The sequence below is a fragment of the Citrus sinensis genome, chromosome 8 (genome assembly GCF_022201045.2).
Source record: "Citrus sinensis cultivar Valencia sweet orange chromosome 8, DVS_A1.0, whole genome shotgun sequence".
Lineage (NCBI taxonomy): Eukaryota > Viridiplantae > Streptophyta > Magnoliopsida > Sapindales > Rutaceae > Citrus > Citrus sinensis.
Window position 1 is genome coordinate 21,737,784 of NC_068563.1, and position 12,443 is coordinate 21,750,226.

The window sequence follows — 12,443 nt, forward strand, 5'->3', positions numbered from 1 at the left end:
TAGTTACCATTTTTAGCCTATATAATATATTGAAGGTGAATGAATAGTGCAAAATAGTATTTATAAACAGTAACTCATATAAACAATATCGTATGAACAATGACTTAGAATAGTATTGGATGAACAATAATCGGTGAATACTGATTTCAGGATTAATAGTTGGGTTAATTGATTTATCTAGGGTTTTCATTTACCTACTCTTGTTAAAATATATCTAAGTTCTCAATAGATTTTCTCCTCTTATCTCTCAATATTACAATGATTATAAAGTTAGAATACAAAATTTATATCCTAACTAATGTTGCTTCATCACAAATAAATGTGTCAGTTTTTTGGTATAATTTTTTTGAATATTGATGTTTAAAATTAAGAGTCTACTTATGTTTAGAATTTACAATTAAAAATTTATTAAGATTGCCTTAATTCTATTTTATTATGGCACAATCCAAATAAATTTACCATAATTCATCTTCAAAATTATAATGGTGAGAGCTAATAATACTTACAAAATTACTATCCTGAATCTTCCGTATAAAAGATGCAGCTCTTGAGCTATAGTATTCAAAATTTTATTAGTCTGACATCATTATAATTATTATTGGGAAATTATCAGTCATATACCCTTAAATGACACCAGTATCAAACGTGTTACAACACTTTTTAAGTGTATCACTCGTATACCCTAAGTTGACAAAACACTTCTGCCGTCCACCGATCCGTTAACTGCCGTTTACGAGCGCTGACATCACAAGAGTAATTTAGTCTTTTTCTTAAAAACGACATGTCATCCCATTTATCTAGTAAAAAACGACATGTCATATGATATATTTTGATAAAAATGACATGTCATCCCATTTACCTCATTTTGAGTTTAAAGGGTAAAATAGTCATTTTGCTCAAATTTTGTTAAGTTCTTAACGGTAGTAAACGGAAAGGTGGACGCCAGAACTCTTTTGTCAACTTAGGGTATACGAGTGATATAAGTGAAAAGTATTGTAGTATGTTTGATAACGGTGACATTTAAGGGTATACCGGTGATAATTTCCCATTATTATTTAATAACTTTATGGCATCACTAGCAATATCCGTTAGAATCTTAACTTAAAAAAATAATCTTATTAGGTCTGTAATTTTCTGTTAAGAGTCATTTACAATGTGATTTTATATATTAGTCATTAACAAACTACTAATAGTAGTTTTACTCCATTAAGATTCTAATAGAGACGATAACTATCACATACACACAAATATTATTTGTATTGATAACAATTAATCTCCAGAACGATTTGAACTTATTTCTCTGTGGAAAAGTCGTTACCACTCTAAATATTAATATTACTATTAGAAATCTACATATGATAACAATCTAGAATTTTTTTCGAATTCATCGTAGTTACAACTAAAATTTTTGTTCCTAATTAAAAAAAGTATGTAAAGCCCAAGCTTAAAACTGTTACTCTTAACTTTTGTACCCTCAACTTCATTGTCAATGGTCTGTAAGCCCTTCGACAGTATTAATATAAGTTTAATAAATTGATTTAATTAGTCCACTTAATTAATCTTCCATGTACTGAAGAATTGAAGATGATTAATTAATAAATACGGAACCATTTATAACACTGCAATTTTCTTTCATTCATCAAGACTGCGTAACATCAAATAGTTGGTGGTGATTGCAAAATCAATAATTCATTAATGACACAAAATGAAACTATACACCTCTTGGGAGTTGGGACCCCAACTTCAGATTTCACATGTCTCCCCCATAGTGCTGTACAGTCCACTATAACTGGCCTAATTAGGTCCCAATAGGTCCCTTAGTTCAACATCAAATTGACCCTTAACTTATCCGTTAGTTCATTTCCTCAAACTAGGTCTTCAGAGTGGGTCACAAAAACTCAGCCATGGTCACTACACCCTTCCATAGAATCACAGATTTGTAGTCATTATCAATTAGTGGGGGAAGCCTGTGATGCAACTGTGGTATCGTACCACAGTTGTATTCAATCGTTAGATGTCAATAGATCTTATCCATCTAAATACATCCAACGACTGAATGTAACTATAACATGATACCGCAGTTACACCGTAGTCGGATCCCAATTAATGATATAAATGTGTAAGTTTATTTTAACTTTTTTTTTGTGTTTGACGTTGAGGAATCTTGAGCTTTTATTGGAGGGGCCCCTTTAATTTGGTGAGACTTTTTATTTTATTTTTTTCTGAAATGTCCTTTGGTGGGACTAAGATACCAAAATTCACAAATATTAGGGTCTGTATGGTGGTAATTGAGATCATGGAAATTTATGAGGTGAGGCTCTTGCTCCCAGCTCCGCAAACATGATGGGTTGTTGGGATGTCCCATTGATAGATGTACTCAAATTCTCTAATCCCGTCTTTTCCTTTCAATTGTTTTATTTTGTCAACTTTTTCAAGTGTTAATTATGTGCCCTTTTAACAAACAGTTATGCTAGCTTTCTCTCCTATTGATAAATTAAATTTTGCTTTTGCTTGGCTGCTGTCCCACTCCAAATGTTTGAGCATTGATTCTGAATTTCAAACATCTTAATCTTGTTTTTCAAAAAAAAAAAAAATCATCATTTAATATGCTTTATACTTCAATTTGGGGTACTGTCGTGAGACGTCGAAGAGAGTGCCACAATATGCCTAGATTTTGCAGTCAAAATGGAAAAAGAAGACAGCTAAGCTGAGACAACTGATAATTGGAGGTTTGTTATGACACACTTTCACATGTTTTGAATTGAAATGTCACACCACGGTCCTTTTTCTCATAAAAACACTACAATTTAAGGTAACTTTAATTGCCTTTGCCTCACAACATTTGTAATTTGTCACATTTTTGGTTTTTTAACTTTTCTTTTTGGTTTTAATTTTAGTTTGTTTTTGAGCTTTTGGCTAGCTTGGTCGGTGGCCCTGAGCATTAAGCATGTGATTGGCAGGAAGAGGGTGGACTAGTTGAGTGTTGTCATTTCTTGTCCCGCACACAGCTTGACTCCTCTCAGGACACACACTTTTATGGCTAAGTTTTCAAACTCTTTTCAATTTCTTTGCCTCCCAACTCTCTTTTGTGGATGCTTGAGTGTAGGGATAATAAAATTGCTCTCGAATCTATAATTTCGTCCGTTAAAATTCGTTCTTTTGAGTAGTTTTGTGGATTACAGCTAAGTGTAATATTGTAAAACAAATTCGCTATATACTCGCACAGATATTCACAAACCGGTATTTTTTATTTTAATTATTTCTATTTTTAATTTTAATATAAAATTAAATAAAAAAATTTAATCAGAAATATATGTAAGTTAAAACAATTATACTGTATATATATAAGCTTTTAATAAGTAGAAATTTTATAATTTTTAAATTTAATGTTACTAATATTTAATTTAATTTTATTGATTTTCTTTGTTTTACTTTAATGCGTTGAACCTAATAATTGCTTATTAAAGTTGTATTTTCATTTGTTTAATTAATTGTTAATGGTAGTTACACAAAATTTACTTGTAATATTATCAACAATACTTATATATTGATTAAAAGATACAGGAAGGCACTAGTATTTGAGATGACGATTTCTCTGATTAAAAGATGGAGCAAGGCATTAGTATTTGAGACGACGATTTCCCTACAATAGAAATATTTTGTGTTAAATTAATATATTTATGATATTTGTTTAATGTTGAAATTTTAATTTCTTATTTGCATTGATAAAATCTAAAATTGAATATTTTATGTGGATTTTGTAGGCTATTGTAATAAATTATAGTTTCAATTACATAATTTAAGTTTTTATGTGTTATTAATAGTATTTTTTTAATATTTGATTTTAAATGAGAAAACTTGCAAAAAATCTGGTGCAGTTACAGGTGAATTTGGTTATTTAATTTTTTTGTGGGTGCAAATTTAGTAATGAAAAATGTACAGTGGTAGTACCCAATGCCATCCCTACCTAGGGTTTCAATCAAGCTAATGACATCATATTTTTGTTTAATAAAAAGAGCACAAAAAATTGACACAATAAGGTGACGTTTATTTTTTAACTTAATGACTTAAAGTGACTTAACTTAATTAATTAAGTTAATTAGAAGTGTTTATTTTTATAACTTAATGAGACTTTTTAGATAATTTTTACTTAATAAAATAAACCATTTTTTTTGGCTTTTTACTTAATGAAGAAACCTGAATTAAGTCAATTACTTGCTAATGTCAAAAATATCCCTGCTTTATAATTTATTTTTCATATCTATCTCAAAACTCACCCATAGACATTTACCCCACATAATAATCTCATAATTAGTTTTATTTATAAATATTAAAATATTGTGGTATTTAATATATTATTTATTTGACATTCAAATTTAATAAGGATACAAATGTAAAAGTACATATTTTTAGTTTTATAAGTTGAAAAAAAACAACTTAATACTTATTTTCTGAGATTCAAACAAAAAAATAAAAATATTATTCAGATTCAGACATTCAGATTTATTCAGAATTCAGACTTATTCAGATCTATTCAGATTTCAGATAAAAAACCAAATGTCACATAAGCCAATAGTCGGTTGTGAGTAGACATAGAGCTTGTTTAGTCTTAGTTAACATGATTTTTTTTTTAAAGTAATATTCCTAGGATATAATACACATATCTATATAAATACACAAAGAGTTTCTTAGGTTGGGATGCTTAAATATAAATTTTGTACAAACTTATTATTACAATATATGGTATTATACACACACACACACACACACACACACACACACACACACACATATATAGAAATGTTCCAGTTCGGAATTTTAAAATGTGGGAAAGTGCGGGAAACCTTTAAAACCGCAAGGTTTTAAAGGCTTAAATTGTAAACCTTTAAAGCCGTGCGGTTTTAAAACTTTTTTGCACTTTAAAATTCATGACCAGAAAACTACAATATATACATATACATACATACATACATACATACATATATATATATATATATATATAAGACTGGGGTTTTGTCAAATCCCATGGTTTGAAAAACCAACCTTTGGGGAAAAACTTTGAAATGCTTTGAAAAGGATCAGAATGGTAAAATCCATCTTCTAGAGAAAGAATGTTTTGAAAATGGGTTTTATCAAACCAATCGGAGGTTTTCTTTGAAGGTGTTGGCTGAGAAAGCACAATTTGGGAGGATGAGCTTTCAGCAGAGACAACAACATTTTGGGAAGAGGGTTTTGTAATTTCAATTTCTTTTTGGGGAGAAATTTGGCTTTGAGAAAGGTTTTTGAGGGCGAGCATGAGCTCAGGTGATTTTGTAATGGAACTCATCCATTGCTTTACTTGGTCATCAGAAGAAATAGATTTGTATTGGGCTCCATGTTCTTCAACCATTTCAATCCAAGATTTAATGGGCATGGCAGAAGAAAGTAATTTTTCTTTGATACCAGAAGGAAATAGGATCGAAGGATGGATGTGCTTTCGTTAGATCTCAATATTAAAAACTTTAAATAAACCAATTAATGGATCGGCTTTTCCAAATTTTATAAAATAATAAATTACCAGCTTTGATTATGGAATTCTTTGGATCATACAATGTTCAAACAAATTTGAACGCGGTTAGTCAATTTTAATAACTAATTGATACGTGGCGTTGTTAAACCAGATCGATGCTACACAGAGTGAAGCCTTTGGACCCAGATCTGACTTAGAACAGATCAATAGCCCGCACGTTCGGGTTTCCAGCCGATATACCAAATCAGTTTTAGTTTACCAAATAAAGTTAAGTTGCTTTAAACGTGGTTGATTCTTTTTATTGGGCTATTATCAGATTTAGATTAGGTTCTTTTAAAGGTTTGGGTACATACACAGTACCAGATCCGGATCCCGGAAATGGTGCTCTGAAGGAATGGAGGGAGAAGAGAAGATTTACAACTGAGGATCGAGATCCGGTCTCTTTGCCTCAGAGGAATGTAGAATTTATATGGCAGATCTGATACAGATCAGTCTGCAAGCATGCTTTGAAAAGAAAAGTGCTTTGAAAATAAATTGCTGGAATTTAAATGTGCATAAAATTAAATTGCAGAAAAGTAAATGCTTTAAAGTAAATTGCGAAAATTTAAATTACATTAAACTTTAAAAATTTAAAGAACTGGATTTAAACATACATCTTTGCTTTCTGGCTTTACAAATTTTCAAATCTTTCCAGAAGGGAAGATTGAAAGACGGGAAGATTGAAGGTAAAGAACTAGTCTGATCACCCAAAGCTCTTGTGATAGAACTATTGTGTAAGCAGAAAACTTCTTTGGAACCCTTCGGAGAGAGAGAGAGGTTTTAGAGAGAAGGAAGAGAAGAAGAGAGAGAAGCTTTGAAGAGAGAAATGAAAAACCTGAGGAGTCTAAGTCTTCCTCTCGGTTTATATACAAAATCTTTAAACTGTTCACTGTAGCGGGACTTTAAGTGCACAGTAACATCTGGAACTCTGCACTGTTCACTGTAGCGGGTTTTTAAGTGCACAGTAATAAATGGATCGTAACTTTGAATAGTAGATACTTTGTACAGAAATACGTACAATACGGGTGAAGAGACATGTGCGCTCTCACTTGTGTCCAGGGGACCACCCGAAAAAACTTCTTTTCTTTTTTTTTTTTTTTTTTTTTTTTTTTTTTTAAGTAAATAATCAAATAATTATTTACAATGCTTTATCGGAGAGAAAATGCCGAAACAGTCATCTTCATTATCGTCTCCAAGAGAAATGAAAGGCTCTTCATCATCATCAACATCTTCATCTTCATCTTCAGAGGAACCTGCAGCTGAGGACTTTGATCGAGAGGCGAGGAGCTGTTCCATGGCTTTGAAATACTCATCTTCCGTTTTGGCGCTTGCCAAAAGAGACTGGGCTTTGGATTTTTGGGTTAGGAAGGTCTGTTGGGCTTTAGAGGCTTCCAGGGTTGGTTGTAGGAGGTTTTTAGAGGAGAGCCAATCTTTGATCATGTTGACAGTCAATTTGGACTGTTCATCAAATTTTGACCACCATTTGACTTTAAAGGTTCTTTGAAGGATGACTTGGGAATCTTGGTTGTGGAAACGTAGGTTCCACGAACAAACCCAAGGAAGGAAGAAATTTGCACAAAAGCAAAGAAAGGGGGGAAATCTTTTTTCTGAGACAGAGGGTAAATAATGGGCTTTGAAGAGGTTTAGGCAATTTGTAGCGTTTGGTGACAAGATTTGTGGAATTGGGCCAAAATGATTCCACCAATGCTGAAACCAATTTGGAAGGCTTTGAACGGTTATCTTTGTGTTGAAGAAGAATAACCAAGAATGGGATTTTTTAGGGTTTTGGATAAAAAAGGTGTTATACCATGCTTGTTGGTAATCCCAGTAGGAAAAAGTCCGACAATGTGGTAAACGGGTTTCAAAATTTAGAGGGAAGGTTTTAAAATTGTGGAGTAGGTCACCCCACTGATTTGGGCTCAATACTTTGAGGATTGTGGCCGTGGAATAAGCCGGTTCTGGATGGGCTTTGTCAAGAAAGAAATGTTTGAATTTAACTGATTCAGTTATTTCCAAAATGCTTTGATAATAAGACTGGGGTTTTGTCAAATCCCATGGTTTGAAAAAACCAGCCTTTGGGGAAAAACTTTGAAATGCTTTGAAAAGGATCAGAATGGTAAAATTCATCTTCTAGAGAAAGAATGTTTTGAAAATGGGTTTTATCAAACCAATCGGAGGTTTTCTTTGAAGGTGTTGGCTGAGAAAGCACAATTTGGGAGGATGAGCTTTCAGCAGAGACAACAACATTTTGGGAAGAGGGTTTTGTAATTTCAATTTCTTTTTGGGGAGAAATTTGGCTTTGAGAAAGGTTTTGGAGGGCGAGCATGAGCTCAGGTGATTTTGTAATGGAACTCATCCATTTCTTTACTTGGTCATCAGAAGAAATAGATTTGTATTGGGCTCCATGTTCTTCAACCATTTCAATCCAAGATTTAATGGGCATGGCAGAAGAAAGTAATTTTTCTTTAGAAGGGGTTGACTGGGGTTCTTTGGAAGGTTCTTGGGAACCAGTGTCTTTGAGAACTGCTTTACCTTTATTCTTCTTTGGCGGCATTATCTGTTTTGAAGAAATTCCCGAGTTAGAAAATCAGGAACAGAATTTTTGTCACCTTTAATAAATTCAATATCAAAATCAAAAACACTTAAAATAGCTTGCCAACGTGCAAAAATTTGTTTTGATGCAATGTTTTGAACATCTTTTTCTAAAACATGTTTTGCAGCTTTGCAGTCAATTCTAAGTAAAAATTTTTGATTTAATAAATCACTTTGAAATTTTGTAATGCATAAAACAATGGAAAGGATTTCTTTTTTGATAGTAGAATAGTTTTTCTGGCAGTCATTCCAATGAGCAGAAACATATTGAACTATTTGTTCTTTATCATTATCCCTTTGTTTTAATATTCCTCCATAACCTATGTCAGATGCATCAGTTTCAACAATTTTAGGTAATGCAGGATTTGCAAGAAATAAACAAGGAATATTTTTTACAGATTGCTTTATTAATCTAACCACTTTGGTATGTTCTTCTGTCCATGCAACAGGATTCTTTTTTAACCTATCATGCAAAGGTTTAGACATCCTATTGATGTTAGGGCAGAAATCAAGAACATAATTTAAACTACCAAGGAATCTTTGTAATTGGGTTTTGTCCAAAATCTTGTCCGGAAATTTATCCGCAAACAAAAGTGACCTTTCTATAGGAGTGATGGTTCCTTTAGAAATATGATGTCCTAAAAATCGGACTTTTGTTTGGAATAAAGAAATCTTTGAACTAGAAAGGGCTAATCCAGCTTTTTTAGTAACAAGATGAAAAGTCTTTAGATGTTTGAAATGTTGATCAATACTTTGAGAAAAAATCAACACATCATCTATGTAAACAATGCAAAACTCAGAATAGGGATTATAAATATCATTCATGATTCTTTGAAATTCTGAGGGTGCATTTTTTAAACCAAAAGGCATTACTGTCCATTCGTATTGTCCAAAGGGAACAGTAAAAGCTGTTTTATAACGATCTTTAGGATGGATTTGTATTTGCCAAAAACCAGACTTCATGTCAAATTTTGAAAAAATAAGAGCAGAACACAATTTTTGGAGCAAATCCTTTTTATTAGGTATGGGGTACCTAATCCATTTTAAGGCTTTATTTAAGGGCTTATAATTTATCACAAGTCTAGGTACACCTCTTTCAATTTCAGAATTTTTATTTACATAAAAAGCGGCGCAAGACCATGGGGACCTTGACTTGACAATGAGTCCCTTTGACTCCAAATCATTGATTTCTTTTTTGCAATGTTGCTCCAAATCCATGTTCATTTGGATTGGACGTGCTCTGGTGGGTATTTGTTTTTCATCGAAAGAACTTTCATAAGGCAAATCTACTAAATGCTGTTTTCGATTCCAAAAAGCAGAAGGTAAATCGGCACATATTTCTTTTTCAATAAGGTTTTTAAAATCGGAAATTTTTCTTTGAATAAAATTATTTTGTAATTGACTCTCAATTCTTTGGAAGTTTAAATCCTTTTTTAAAAAAAACAAATCATCTTGTTTGGATTTAAGAATGGCATTGATTTTGTGCTGATAAACAGAACAAGCTTTAACAATGTTTAGATTCCTAGTTTTTGGTTTTTCAATAAATGGGAAAACCAGTTCTTTAGATTTTGCTTTGAAATATATACCATCATAGTTGACAGCATAAGGAGTTATGAGATTTATAAAAGGAGTGCCTAAAATGATAGCATGATGAATATCATTTGTAAGGACAAAAGAAGTTTTAAATTCAATTTGATTATTATAAATCGAGGCTTCAACTTTGGAGCTAACATTCAATTTCGAGTTATTCGCGGCAGAAAGTTTTTCTTTTGTCTTTTCATGAAATCTTTTGGGGACAATATCTTCTCTAATGCAATTTAAATCGGCGCCAGTATCAAAAAGGGCAATGGCGTCCATGGCAAAATCATCAGAAAAGATGAGAGTGACTTTAATCAAATACTTTCTTGTGGTGATTTGTTTTAAAACAAACAGAAAATCATTGGGTACTGACTCAATATTTTCTACTTTAATATCATCACCATCATCATCAGGATTAGATTCATTGTCTGAATTATCCTGTAATTGTTTTTGTAAAAGGAGTTGAATAGTATCAGAATCATTTTTTTGTTTTTCTTTTAAATCCTTGATTTCAAGCTTAATCTGCTTGATTTCGTTTTGAAGATCTTGGATAGTGGGTGCTGACTTTTTTGTTTTCTTTTTGTCCAAAATCTGAGTAAGATCATAAGAATTTTTTTTAACAATTGGGACTTTAGAAGTCTCAGCTTTGTTAAAATCCAAAGTTTTCAAAAGTTTATCAAGATATTCTTTTTGAAGATTTGGATCAGAAATATGCTTTACAAGTTCAAGAAAAGTTTCTTGGTCTTTGGTCAAAACATTGATTTTCTTTAAAAATGAATCGGATTCAGATTCACTACTGCTAGATGCAGAGTCATCTGAGTCAAAAAGCTCATCAACTTGGTAAGGATCATTATCTCCCGACATGGAAGATTCAGAATCTGAAAATTCAACAAGGAGGGGAGCTAATTTGGAAAGAATGTCTTCATCGAGGTCAAGTTCATGAAGTCTTTTGTTCATTCTGCAAAATTTTGCAGTATGACCTTTCATGCCACATTTGAAACATGTAGCATCTTTGAAATTGAATGGGGTTATAGGTTTGGCTTTAAGTTCTTTCTTTTTAGAGAAACTTTGTCTCTTATAAGGCCTCGAAGGTTTCTTATAAGGAAGTTTCCTAAAATCACGAAAAGGTTTTCTAAAGTGTTTAGATTTGTAATGTTTCCTGCGAGGTTTAGAAGAACACTCACCATTACAATCTTTGGAAATAGAAGTTTTAAAGGGATCATAATTGAATTGTTTACAGAAACCGCCTAATTCTTGTTTAGACTTCTTAAGCTCCCACTTAAGTCGTTTCTGTAATTTCAAATCTTGACAAATCTTTAAACCTTCTTTGTTGACAAAACTGACAAGTTCACCATAGGTGAGCTCATCATACGGAATACGGTTGTCATAAAGGGCTTTGATAGAATTTCTTACCTTTTCACCCAAAAGGGTAGGTAATCCAGCAAGAAATTTTTCTTTCCAAGTAGTATGATTTGCATCATCTCTTAGAAATAATCTGGTGAAAAAGGAGGTTTTGTAGCTTTGGAATTCACTAAGTTTCCTACATCTCAAGTTATGTAGTAGCTCAGCGTTTTTATCACGGAGGTGAGAAGGGTCACCAATGAAATGGAGGGAAATTGTCAAAATGAGAGTTGCAACAGCATCCTGGATTGGATTGTTGAACTCATCAAGAATAGGAGCTCCATTCTCATCGGTTTGGATAGAATTTAGGATGTCTAGTTGTTGCCGATTAGTGAGAAGATGATCCCACCAACCTTTCAATTGACCAGTAAAACCGGCAATGAGGATTTCCGATATGGCACGATCAGAAGTTCCTGCTTGGGTTTTATAGGCATTGGCTGCCATTGTCATTTGTTGCAACAATGCTAGGATATTATACTCAGACATGCCATCGATATTCCACTCATAGACTGAAGATGCATTATATCGAGATTGATTTAATGCACTTGGCCTATTATCTATTGCTAGATCAGGTGGAGTCTTGACAGTGGGAAGGGCTAATTCCCAATGGATTTTGTTTGCTTTAGGAGTGGATTCCTCTTGGAAGGCTTCAACATCCGAAGAGGCTATAGAAGTTTGGTCATCTTTTTCTAATACTCCAATTTTGCTAGATTGAGGAGTATCAGGAGCTATCTGAGCTTTGCTAGATGAGGAAGAAGCAGCTTCTATCCTATCTAGTTGTTCTCTAATGGCTTTAGCAAAATCTGATTTTGATTCTTGAACAAGCTTTTGGCTAGTTTTCAAAACCTGAAAAGGTTTGAAAATAGGTTCCTTAAGCTTTTTATCAGAATCTGGTTTTGAAGGAATGGGCTTTTGACTAGGAGAAACAGATATGGTTGACTGTTGGAATTGGTTTTCTATTCTAGTCAACTGTTTTCCTATAGTATTTAAGTTAGTATTACAGAAATTATTATGTTGAATAATACTACTTAAATTACTATCAGTATCATTTGGTTTGGGGATTTTGTAAGGTGAAGCTCTGATTTCTACAGGAGGTTCGCCGTGGTCAACGGTTACGCTCCGGAGGGGTGGATGCTCAGAATCGACTGTTCTATTACTTTCGGAGAGTTTCCACTCAGTGGTCTTTTTCCTAATAGTAATAGGATTTGACTCTTTGAAGGGGTAAGAGATGTTGTTATTAGAGGAATATATCTCGAACCAATCAAAAAATAATATATGAACTTTATGAAGATTCACAAATTCATAATATGATTGTTGGATTTCT